At 37.5% G+C, this 13,272-nt stretch overlaps 2 pseudogenes; both read left to right on the plus strand.

Annotated features, from left to right (window-relative positions):
- The first annotated feature begins 4,574 nt into the window (after window positions 1-4,574).
- LOC137224166 (small nucleolar RNA SNORA11) lies at window positions 4,575-4,692 on the plus strand (annotated as a pseudogene).
- A 6,767-nt stretch (window positions 4,693-11,459) lies between these two features.
- Window positions 11,460-11,755, plus strand: LOC137223088 (NADH dehydrogenase [ubiquinone] 1 subunit C1, mitochondrial pseudogene; annotated as a pseudogene).
- Window positions 11,756-13,272: the final 1,517 nt, after the last annotated feature.

Raw genomic sequence — 13,272 nt, forward strand, 5'->3', positions numbered from 1 at the left:
ATTTCTTGTAAACCAATACATTTTTGGACATTTGGCCAATTCTACACATATCGTAACTCTCATCTTGATCAATTATCTATTTGGGATTATTATTTGTCATTGTCATTTTATTGGAAATTTCTTTTATTTGCATAAAACTGTACCTTGTGTGGCATGATGCGTGGGTGATACTAAAGAGAGGCAGTTCCTATTCTTTCTAATGTCTAAGGAAAAGTATTCTAGCAGCTGTGGGGAGAATGAATTGAAGCCAGGGGAGATTGAATCTCCTTTTAATTTCCAACCTATTCCTCGGTCTTTCAATGTCTCTAGAAGTATTATCTTCCTTCTATAAATCACAGAAGGCAATCAGTCAAAATTTGGCAATTTAAAGTGAGCAAACTATTATAATATTCAAATATTCTAGCAAAACTTTGTAAGTTTTTTATCAAAATGTATTATTTAATTAATTAGCAAAATGTAGGTCCATTTTCCCCAAAAGAAAAACTAGCCTTTAATTTTTTCTTTAATTTATTATTACTCCTAGTTCAATAGGTTCCAACAGTATGGCAGAAATCTATCTTCCCCATAAAACATTAAAGTTAATCCCAGGACATAGATTAATCACTAAGAAACTTTAAGAACAAAGTTAAAATGAATTTTTTAAATATAAGGAAGTGGTAGGCCAATGTTTCTGACATAAATTTATATTTATATTCATAAATTTAATTTTTTTCCAGTTTGTCATATGTTTTTCAAAAGAAATTACCACTAACAATGTTTAGCAAACTTTTAATTTACCTTTAGACATTAATTCTTGCTTCATTACCAAATTATTTAGCATCTATTGCCTTCACCCTCCACTGATTGCTTTCCAGTAAAATGAAAAAATCATCAGGTAAAAATAGGAGTTTTTTTCCCAATAGGAATAGTTGAGATAATTTAAGAGCTTTTATCTGAGATCTTCAAGAGATTCACTTCTATCAAATAAGAATGTAATAAATGAGTAAGTTTTGTAGAAAAAGCCCGGGATTTGGAGTCAGGTACAGATTCTGGCCCTGACTGCACAGGTATGAATGTGAGCAAGTGTGTCTGATGTGAATAAACCTCAGTTCTCATAACTGAAAAATGACAAGAAAACAATCTCAGATTTTTATAAAAAGTTAAACGATATCAAATATGTGATGTTTGGCGGTTGGGTGGTTTTCATCATATGTTAGCTCCCTTTGCTTACTGTGACGGTTAAAGAAATTTCTCTTGGGTAACATTTCCCAAAATGTGCTTGATACGAGGAAAAATAGGAGCTGTGCAGGAAAGGATTTCCTCATAAACATTAAGAAATGCTTTGTCCAACCCAGCTTTTACTGTAGGAGTTCTCAGATCTTTTCATGTGAAATTGCAAGTTACGAAACTCACTCTGTGAACTGTTCCCAGCTTGTGGAGAATTTAAGTCATGTTGATAAAGATACCATAAATAGAATTAACACAAAAATCAGATGCCATCCAAAGATTATCTCTGCAAGACAAAAGCATAAAAAGTGATTATTCTCTGTTAAGTTTAGATATATTATGCTTATTAAAAGAGTGGCTCAAACACAGAAAGGGTTATCCTATCACATACCACTCAAAGACATAGGGTTAACTTCAGTGGCTGCGACAGGCTAGAAGTACAGGAAAAGAAGTACAGCACACCCATAGGGTGGGTGGTATAGACCCAGTTGAGGAAGACACAGCTGCAGATGATGGGAAGAATGGGTGGGATGTTCCAGGTCGATGGTGATAGACAGAGGGGCAGACCAATCAAGATGTAAGCCCCAGGAAAACCCAACAAGGAGTGATAACGATGTTCAATTTGAAGGCAACTGAAAATGGATCAAAGCATGCAAATTAAAAGAGCTCATCTTGGGGCTTCCCTGGTGGCGCAGTGGTTGAGAGTCCGCCTGCCGATGCAGGGGACGCGGGTTCGTGCCCCGATTCGGGAGGATCCCACATGCCGCGGAGCGGCTGGGCCCGTGAGCCACGGCCGCTGGGCCTGTGCGTCCAGAGCCTGTGCTCCGCAACGGGAGAGGTCATAGCAGTGAGAGGCCCGCATATCGCAAAAAAAAAAAAAGAGCTCATCTTGATCCAGACAGAATGAACTAAAATAAAGACTATACAGACACACTCTGAAAAAACTATTTGTATTACAAAAATAATAATCATAAACTTTAAAAAATCCTCATACAAGTTTCTAAACTAAAAAAATCAGTTGGTCTACAAAGGAACTGTAGAGAGAATACCAACCAATGCTGGACAACTTGACATACAAGGCAATAATGGAGAAACACTTGTCATTTTTTTGGCATTATACTTTCATTTTTCATTTATCTTTTCAGTCATCTTTCAGGGGTATCCTTGTATAAATAATATGCAAAAATTAAATTACATTACATTTTATATAAATGGCTTTATAATGTCTTAATTTATGGTAAAGTGATTATAAATACCTTATTTCTTAGTAGTATATATTTTCATTTTAAAAAATACATTAAAGTGCTCCCATATCTAGGGTTAGTTAGAATGTAGCAATGGTACCATGCAAAGAGCCTGCCTCCCTGAGAGTTTATCTTTCTGTTTAAAAATCTGAAAGTTATTAGTTTCATTATATATAGGCCACAGTTCAAAGCCAAGGGCTACATGAGCCAGAAGTGTTTACTTGTAAAACCTAAGAGCATTTTACATTTTGGCTATTACACAAAATTCTTTTCATAATTTTTATTCTATCTTGCAGTTCTGAGGAATTTCAAGTTAAACTCAGATTCCAGTTTTCACATTTACCTTCTTTAGAAAAACAAATCATATCATTCAAGGAGAAGCTAAATCACAGGTGTGGATATGGGGTTAGCAATTTGCAGAATGAGGACTTTTTATGTTATAGCCTAGTTTGCAAGCTGAACTTACATATGTCACTTTATATAGAGCCATTTTGGAGATCCAAAATGGCAATATTCCAGCTTCAGTCACACTCTTGATGTTCCTGTCTGCAAGACAACTCCAATTTCCAAAAGACAATCAGATTGTCGATTAGTTTCAATAGAATATGCCTCCTAGTTCATAATTAGATTATTTCAAAAACTGGAAGTACAGATACTCCAAAGATACACCTGAAGCTATTTGTTTAAGTAAAAAAGGAAATTAATGGCAAGAAACATATATGCCAGATATTTTCCCTTTATAGATAATATGTAAAAACAATTTATATATGATATATATGTTAAATCTTATATATATATATATATATATATAAAGTACAGAATTAAATAGTCTGATGGACAATAATCCAACAAAAAATTAACAATAAAAGAAAAACTAAACTTCTGATAAAAATTTTTTTCTTCTGATGACTTTCCAAAAGTTTTTTTGCACCAATAAACATACCACCTGAGTACATTTCAAATTCTTTATAAGCGAAGTCCAAACTGATTGTGAAGGATGTTACATTGCAGCTTGTAAAAGTTAGCAACAGTCAAGCCAGTGTGGCATTTACATGTTCTTGGATTGAGGATTGCTAGAATAAGAAGCAGAACTCAGAGTGTGGTAAACTTTAAAAAATTATTCTCCCATTCTCATCTAAATTGACCTCATCACAATCTTCTGATATTACTAAGCTTTTGCAAGGGGAAGGAGGCAGTTGGCAGAAAGAGGAAAGGCTGAGGGTTTATTAGTGTAATGGAGAAAGGACGACATCGAAGAACATCCATTATCTGACACTCCAGGAGCAAAACCAATCAGCTTCTCTTCACTGGGAACTGCAGGAACATTACGGCCAGAAGTTCCTTTATACTTAAGTGTCAATGTCTGAAGCATTGAGGTCATCTTTGGTTAATTAGCAGCCACTACAAAACCACATTACGATTATCAACCAGGCCAGCAGAGAACACTTTTCTGAGAAAGGCCATCTGTTATGGCTCTTTATGGAATAAGAATCATCAAGTTCTTTTCTGGAGTTTCTGAATCTTCGCACACAGTTCACGGTCTAAGACATTTCTCTGTGTTCTTGACTAGCATCCTGTTAGCTCGCGCAGAAAGGGGCTGCCTCTCTTCTGCTATACTGGCATTCACTGAAATCACTGGGTTTTCTTTTTCCACTCTTCACGAACTTTCTTAAGAAAAAAGCTGCTTTTCTTTCTTCACTTTTTCATCCACTTGGATATCACTGTCTTTGATTTTTTGAAGATAATTCTTGACTAAGAACCTTCCTCATACTGACCCAGCACCTGCAGTGTTGGACCACGTGGTCCTTACTGACAGGGTCAGGGCTCTAATCCTAAACCTTCCACGTGGTTGAGAGCAGCTCTCTGAGCCAAATGGCTCCCAAAAGTCAGAGAGGATCCTCAGAAAGTACCTGTCAAAATCTTATACCATGTGCAAATGCTCATGTTTATATATATCTCTATATATAAACTATATATCTATAATATCTATATAGCTATAATGTATCTTTAAAATGTTTTTTTTAGAAGTTACATTGTAGCTGAAGAGTTTATTCTAGATGGATTGAGGGGTAAAAAGGAAAATATAAAATCTTAAAAGAAAGACATAACTGAAAACATCTTATAGGGGTGTGCTCAGAGTAGGGAGCGTGAAGAAATGGCTCGTCTGTTTACAACACACTTGACAGGAATCTGGGCTCATTGTGACAAGGGGCACAAAATACCCAACAAATACCCAACACACGTCCTCCACGTGACTGCTGGGCAGGACCAGTGGGACAGGGCTCAATATTGGAAGAAAAGCTACAGTATTTAGTGGGGGAGTTTGCCACCTGGAGCCCATCCAGTCCACGCATGGGCGGGCCATGAGTGGTCTTATAGACATAAAGGCTTTGAAGCTCTCTTTCAAGGAGAAAAAAAAAGAAAAATAGATTCTATATGCCATTCTGGAAAAGGCAAAGCTGTGGAAACAATAAAAAGATCAGTGGTTGTCAGTAGTTTGGGGGGAGAGGGGAGAGGAATACAGATTCCAGAAGTTTTTATGAGCAGTGAAAATACTTTGACATTATGATTGATATATGTCATCATACTTTTGTCCAGACCCATAGAATGTGCAACACTATTCACTTCATTAAAGTGAACCCTAAGGTGAAACAAACAAAAAAGAATCTACAGATTTGGTCTACAGATGCAGCCATGAGTATGATGACACCACAGGTATCATATGTGGTATTTACTGATACATGTAATATCTGTAAATATTTTTAAAAACACCATTAATAGGCAAACATAAACTAGAAAAACATATATATCAAATATGGTGAACAACTGGCTAACATGCTTAAAATATATTTAATACATTTTTAATATGTAAGCTATTTTGTCACTATCAAAATTGTTTACAAAACCTTAACATGATAGAATGTTAACATAACTTTTAAAAAAGTTCTTTTTTAAAAAAAATTTTTAAATTTTTTCTAAAATATAACTTTAAGAAACGACACCATTTAAAAAAATGTGCTTAGGTTCACAGTTCATTATCTGCAATTCTGAAATCTAATAAGCTCAGAAAAACAAGAGACTATTTGTGATGAACTGTGAGTCAATTAATAGCAAAATATGACTGTAACTCATATGAGGCTGTTTATGGTCTTTATTAATCTCATGTATTATGAACAAACATTTCACTATTAATGTATTTGATTGCAGGGTCCTGCCCCAGACCACACTAGGGATATTATGTAATGTACAGTTTATATAAAATTACCTTTTTATACCCAATCAATTCTCAAGCACATTTTGATTCCAGAGTTTTCAGATAAGAGATTGAAGACCTATGCATAGCCTCAATTAAAAAAAAAAAAAACCCTATCCATTTATATAACTATTTTTAATTCTATCTAGGTGGATAAAAGGAAGATTGGAAGGAAGGAAGTGAAGGAGGAAGGGGAGAGGGAGGGAGGAAAGAGGAAAAAGGACAGGTATGAAGAAAGGGAGGAATCTTTCTAAAATATTAGTATTTATCTATGAGCAGTGGGATTATGGGTGATTTTTGTTTTCTTTCTTTTTAATATTCTGAATTTCCTAAAATAAGCAAGCTGTTAGAATCAAGAAAAACAAAAAATATTATAAAAACATTCTTTGAAGTCATTTTATGCTATTAAAAGCTCTTCATGGAAAACACAAAGGTAAATTTTTAACCAATGTAGTGTTTGAATTAATCGCAAATTTTAAATTAGTGGGAAATATATTAATAGACTTTCAGTGTAGAAACATACATATAGTTAATATTTCATTTTAACGTAGCTTGTATTTATGTACTCATGTAAATATATATTATATTATATATACACATACTTTATAAGATATACATACATCTTTCACCATGAGGTCTACCCTATCCACCTCATTTAAAAAGGCAACGTCTGCTGTGCAGTAGAAGCTAACGCAACATTGTAAAGCAACTATACTCCAATAAAAATTAATTTAAAAAAAACATAAAAAAAGAGGCAATGTCTCTTATGCTCTAGATTTTCTCACCCTGCTCTGTATTCCCCCATTGCACTTATTACCTTCTATCATAGTATATCTATTAATCTGCTATGTTTATCATTCGTGGTCTCTCTTTTCCTCACTAGAATATTAGCTCACAAGGGCTTCAATCTTTTGTCTACTTTTGTTCACAAATGTATCCCAAGCACTCAGAACAGTCAGTGCCTGGCGTGTATGAGTTACTGAATAAATAGTTGTTAAATTTATGAAGCTGTGTAGTTTTCAAATACTCAGTAACAAAAAGAACAACAACATTAAGTAATACATAAAATCTTAGAATTCTTGGAATCATATTAGATCTGAAAAGAGCCTGAGCTTTCTTTAGTACAGCTAAATATGGTTTAGCTAAATATAATTTTAGGACATTAATCGCTATTAGATAGGATATCCAAGTACAATTTTCTTTTATGCTAAAAAATGTTTATAACCAGTTTTTTTAGTAGAAAGTCTTGAGGCTTGCCTTTCTTTAATGTTTTTCAAGTTTCCACAGAGAAGGTTAAGAATTCTTCTTCAAATGATACTGTTATGTGATTCTGGCTCAGAGATTTATTAAAATAACATCCCTTTGAACTTTTCAATCTTGTTTGAGGAAAAAAATCCTATAATCTACTTTGTAACCATAATGTAGAACATGATAAGAATATGCACTGTAAATGAAATTGTCAACATAAACTTCCATTATATTATCTACATAATCTACATTGTTTGACAGGACCCTTACATTGAATTCTTCCTGAGAACAAACACCTTCCTTTTCATCTCCTGTGCCCCTTCTCCCACAGGATGCCACAACCCAAGATCAGGCACTCAGCAATGCTAGAAACAGCCTTTATGAATTTGTGTGTGTGTGTAAGCCCAAAGAACCCATGGAGTTGTGCTGGGGAAAGAGGCAGCCAGACCAAAACCCTTTTGCTGTCCCAGTATTTTGCAAGACAAGTCATTATCCTTCTTGTACTTTGTATACATACTAGCTGAGAAAAGTAGCCTTAAGATGTAGTCTGCCTTTGCCTTTGGTGATTAGGAGTCAGAGATAAAATTCCCAGATAGTAGAAGGGATAGATGGAAACACTGACCTAATGTGTTTTCCTTTCTTTAAGTCCTCTAAGCATATCTTTCACTTATACATTCTATTTTTTTAATTAATTAATTTATTAATTTATTTTTTGACTGTGTTGGGTCTTCGTTGCTGTGCACAGGCTTTCTCTAGTTGCCACTGCTACTACTCTTCGTTACAGTGTGTGGGCTTCTCATTGCGGTGGCTTCTCCTGTCGCAGAGCTCGGGCTCTAGGTGCAGGGGCTTCAGTAGTTGCAGCATGTGGGCTCAGTAGTTGTGGCTCACAGGCTCTAGAGCACAGGCTCAGTAGCTGTGGCACACGGGCTTAGTTGCTCCACGGCATATGGGATATTCCCGGACCAGGGCTCAAACCCATGTCTCCTGCATTGGCAGGCAGATTCTTAACCACTGCGCCACCAGGGAAGTCCCTATACATTCTATTTTATATCAAGGTACCTTCCATGCTAAAAGTTTCTCCCCATCGATCCTTGGGGATGTTAATTTCTGTTGCTTTATGATGTGCCGTGTAGGAGACACTTGGTTTTTTGCCAAGAGCCCTTTTTCCTTCTGTAGAACCCATATTTGATGCAGGTATTAGGGCTCAGGAAAGATTAGTCCTGCCCCAGTCACAGCCCCAAGAATCCTGATTGCCTTCAACCAATCATAACACAGTAGTTCAATTTCCCTTTCCATTTGGAGATTGAGCTGGAAAGAGATACCTGATCCCAATCTAATAAGGCATGAGTGGAAATCTGCTGGAATAACTCCTGGAGAAAGAGTCTAAGCTCTTAAGAAATACATGTGAGAGAGGGCTCTTGAGTTTGTTTTTCCTCTGGACATTGATGTGTGAGGATGTAAAGTTTGCAGATAGAATCATTTTGCGAGCATGAAAGGGGCTATCCCAGATGGCAAGGCTGATAGAAGAAAAAGCATAATTCTGGGTATTTAACGGCTTTCTTAAGTTGCTGAATTAACAAACCCTGGAGGCTCCCTACATCTGAGACACTAGTTACGTGCAACAATAATGTTTCCATGTTGACCACGTCGCTTTGACTAAAAGCCAAATGCGTGCCTCTTCAGCAACATGGTAACAGCTAATTTGCACCCATTTGAGCCTGGCTGGGCTATCTGCTGCAGTAATGATCCTTACATATTTTCAGTTCTTACTTTTGCCAACCTCAGTCTATTATTTCATTTTGAAGAATCATTTGGAAATTTTGAAGTTATCTGTCTACTGTTAGGCCACATCTAAGTCCTTTTGCTTTCTGATAAAGCAAAGTAGAACACAAAGACATGTATGACCCCAAAAATCTGGATATCTAACTAGCTGCACATCAAACAATAAACACTCATTGGCAGTCTTATTTTAAAGCTATTCTTTGAACTTAAAAATTTGGCCTAAATTTGAGTATCTTTCATTATATGGAATAGATGTGTTTCAGAATGTTAACTGTGCTATAAAGCTAATGCTGGTGATTTAATTGCTGTCTTACATGATAAAATTAAAGGCATATTCATAACCAAAAATTCCTCTAAGCAGAATTGAATTTTAAAACTTCCAGCAAAAAGAGACTGATGATGAGCAAGAAGACGTGCTTGCTGTTGGAATTGCTCGACGTCACTCATAGTCCTTTGAGAACCTGCAGAATTTCTCCCATGGGAGATTTTTATTGTAGCATTGCTACCAATTTTCAGTGATTCCGAGGTTATAGAACTTCTCACATTCCCCAAATTCTTTTGACCACGTGTTTGTGATTCCCCAAAGTGAACATTTTTTTCCCTATTTGGATTGAGTATCTACCATACAAACGGGGACCCTGTGGTAAATTCAGATGGAAAGAATGAAGAATAAGAGTCTGTAAGTCTGTCTTCCCTGAACTTTTCTCTGAGCCTAGACACAAGCTGGCACATGACTTTTCTCATCTTTCAAACAAAGGGAATGAGCTAGATCCAATATTTCTAAAAGTTTTCCACTGAAGAACCTCTAATAGCAAGACGAAAATGAATGCGTTTGAAACAGAGACACTTTTGGAAGATTTCCATCATAGATTAAAAAAAAAAATCAGGCTAATTGTGCCATCTAAGTCACAATAAACATTTATTTTCGTATATAAATGTCGAATAAAATTGAGATGTCAGAAAGATGTGCCGTGCATATTCTGTAACTACTTATACTCCAGACATCGTGTATTTTTCCAGGAAGATGCATTCTGTAATTTTAAAAACCTGACAAAACAGGGGCTTCCCTGGTGGCGCAGTGGTTAAGAATCCGCCTGCCAGTGCAGGGGACACAGGTTCAAGCCCTGGCCCAGGAAGATCGCACATGCCACAGAGTAAGTAAGCCTGTCTGCCGCAACTACTGAGCCTGTGCTCTAGAGCTCGCGTGCCACAACTACTGAGCCCGCATGCCACAACTACTGAAGCCTGAGTGCCTAGAGCCCGTGCTCTGCCACAAGAGAAGCCACTGCAATGAGAAGCCTGCGCACCACAACGAAGAGTAGCCCCCCTCGCTGCAAACAGAGAAAGCCCACACACAGCAACAAAGACCCAACGCAGCCAAAAATTTAAAAAAGTAAAAAATAAATAAATTTTAAAATAAATAAATACAAATTAAAACCTGACAAAACAGGTTCTTCCTATATTAAAGTCTTTAGAATTTCTTTCTAATGATGCTAGACTGCAATATCATACATTGTCTGTAGGTGCCACTACTTCACATAATTTACTAGAAGGTGAAAATTCCTTAGTTCACTGTCCATCAACTAATCAGTATATTTTAAAATGAGTGTCAATTAATGTAGAAGATGCAGAAAGTATCTTTATTTACCTTCTGCTGAGACGTCAGTCTCTTTTTGCTGGAAGTTTTAAAATTCAATTCTGCTTAGAGGAATTTTTGGTTATGAATATGCCTTTAATTTTATCATGTAAGGAGGGATTTTTCCTCCAGGAATCTAGAAAAAGTTAAATTCTGTAGATGAATGCTATGCGAAATCAGTGGGGGGAGAATTGCTGCATCCTTTAGAAAGGCGTCCATTATTTTCCTGGAGTTTGCGATACCAAACGTACTTTTATGATAGATTATGTTCCTATTCTGCCTTGCAAAATCTTAAAATAAAAAGATAATATTGTTTCCAAATATATTAAAATAATTTTCCTTCTTCTTAGAGAAAAACACTAAAATGATAACACATTGTTGTGGAAACTCATGGGATTTGGAGTCAGACAGACCTAAGTTTGAGCCCATCTCTCCCACTTACTACTTGGGCAATCTTAAGCAATTTACTTGGGCTTTTTTTTTCTTTTTTTTTTTTTTTTGCCAGAGTCCCTATATCTTAATTACAAGGTTTACACATCTGACAGAGTTTTTGGAAGACTAATAATGTACATAAATCCCCTGGCACATAGTAGGCATTCAAAAAGCAGCAGTTATTAGCAGTTGTCATGTTTCAGCAAAGCCTCAGTAACTACATTACCACCATGGCATTAAACATGGTAGTGTTGAACATTATTATTAATATTAGTAATATTAAAGTTAATTTTAATTTGCTCTAATGCATATGAATCTAACATTTAAGAGGTAAATATATTTCCTTATCAAATCAAATTCCACTTAACTTTGAATCTGATCTTGAATCCGATCTTTTCCTTGGATTCATTTACGGTGAGCACACTGTCTGAAGGCCAAGCAGTAGGGTATAAACTGTAGGGACCAGGTCATCCTCCTTGCTGGGAAAGCCCAAATACTCACAAGCGCTGAGGGCATAAGGGTGCTGAGCGTGTCAGAAGTGCTTCAAAGAGGGGGTTAGCGCCCGCAGTTCCGCACCTCCGCCCGCCAGGGTGCGCTCGGCTGGACACCGACCCCCGGGAGCGGCGGGGCTGGAGGAGGCGGAGCCTAGCCCGGCAAGATGGTGCCGTCCGCCTTGTTGCGCCCTTTGTCCAAGCTGGTGGCCTCGGCCAGGCTCCCCAGCAGCTTTTCAGCGCGGTCAAAGTTCTACATTCGGGAATCGCCACTTGGCAGACCTGACTGGCTGAAGGTTGGACTGACCTTGGGCACCTCCGTCTTCTTGTGGATCTATGTCATCCAACAGCATAATGAAGATGTTTTAGAGTATAAAAGAAGAAATGGGTTGGAATAAACTTTTGAAATACCGATACAGTAGTGTTTATAGCAGTTCCTCTGGATTCACCAATCTGTTGAGCTGTAAACGTGAGAGAAAGAGTTACATGTGAATATATGTCAAGTCAGCATTTTGTGTTTCACATAATTAAATTAAAAAATACTTCTGTATTAAAAAAAGAAGAAGAAGTGCTTAAAAGAACATGAGCTGCTTGACCGAAGTGGGTTAGAGTGAGTCTTTGCTGATCAGCCCAGCTGGGATTTACGGTTACCTGGCTCTACCCCATGGGCAGAGTGCAAAATGGCAACCATCAAAATACTTACACCATGGGAAGAGGTCTAACCGAGGAGCCTTTGTGTGTACAGTTTAAAACAACACTCTATATTGGTCTTGGCGTCTTGCATTTATAGAGGCACATTCAAGACACTCACACCACAGAAGCAAAGCATGTAACTAGAAGGGGAACAACTGTTTTTTCCCAGTATAACAGAGCCATAACTAAAGGTGCTGCGAAGCCCCTGTCACATTGATCTCAGCTAGTCTTTATTTCACCATCTGGCTCCTTTTCCAGGGCTCCCTCAAAAAGGATATCCCTAACTAACCCAACAGGGCCTTCTCTCCCACACATCAGTCCGCATAGAAACAACAAAAGATGTCAATTGTGCTGATTTTCTGTGTAAGGCCCCATACCAGGCTTGTTAGCAGAAGCCTCCTCCTTCACCCAGCCTGGCTGGCCTCCCCTTCACAGTCAGGAGTCTTCATTTAAGTCCCTTTTAATGAGAGGAGCTGAGAGCGAACTCAATAGTCCCAACCTTCCTCTTAAAGGAACTGGGCCCCACCCTCCCATCACAGCTACTTCCAACGGTATTCCTAATAAGACTTGGTAATGTTTTCCTGTGATACTTATTCAGTGCCTGCACAATTTTATTTTCGGAACCAACAGGGCTGTTGGTTCACCAATCTGAGCTTATTCCACAGTAGTTCCAAACCACGTATCATTTTGTTGGGTGAAACCTGTTCATTGAAGAGATGAGTCCAGCGATCAAAGAAAGAAGGACAGTGTACAAAAGCGCTTTCTGCTTCCAATTATTTCAGTGACTTATTTGGGGCCAGATAAGCCACTCAATCTAAGCGTGTTTAAATGACGCACGCGTGAGTTGCAGCTGAATCTCAGTGGTGGCTCTTTTGATTTAAGATGCTTATGGGCTCCCAGACCTGCCTGTGGACATCACCAGGAAGTCTATTCCATGCTATTCTCTTTGTGCTTGTTTCCAGCGGATGGTATTCTTCAAATACAGAGTGGCACGTTCAAAGATATGTGTAGCATAAATTTTGCTCTGACAGATGATTGGAGCAAATATATGCCCTCACATTTACCTTTAGGGAATCTTTTAATCATTTAATAGAAAATTCACAACAAACGTGTCTACAGTTTCCACATCCTCCATTTACTTGGTATGACCCAATCAGCCTTGCCTATTGTAATCAACTCTCACCCACTGAGGTCAAATTTATGAAACACTGCTATATTGCACCTGTCACTTTGGGTATGAGATCCTTGGTAAGCAGACTGGGGCAAACTGGCAGTCTCTCTTTGTGG

This window comes from Pseudorca crassidens, chromosome 4 (assembly GCF_039906515.1).
Source record: "Pseudorca crassidens isolate mPseCra1 chromosome 4, mPseCra1.hap1, whole genome shotgun sequence".
Lineage (NCBI taxonomy): Eukaryota > Metazoa > Chordata > Mammalia > Artiodactyla > Delphinidae > Pseudorca > Pseudorca crassidens.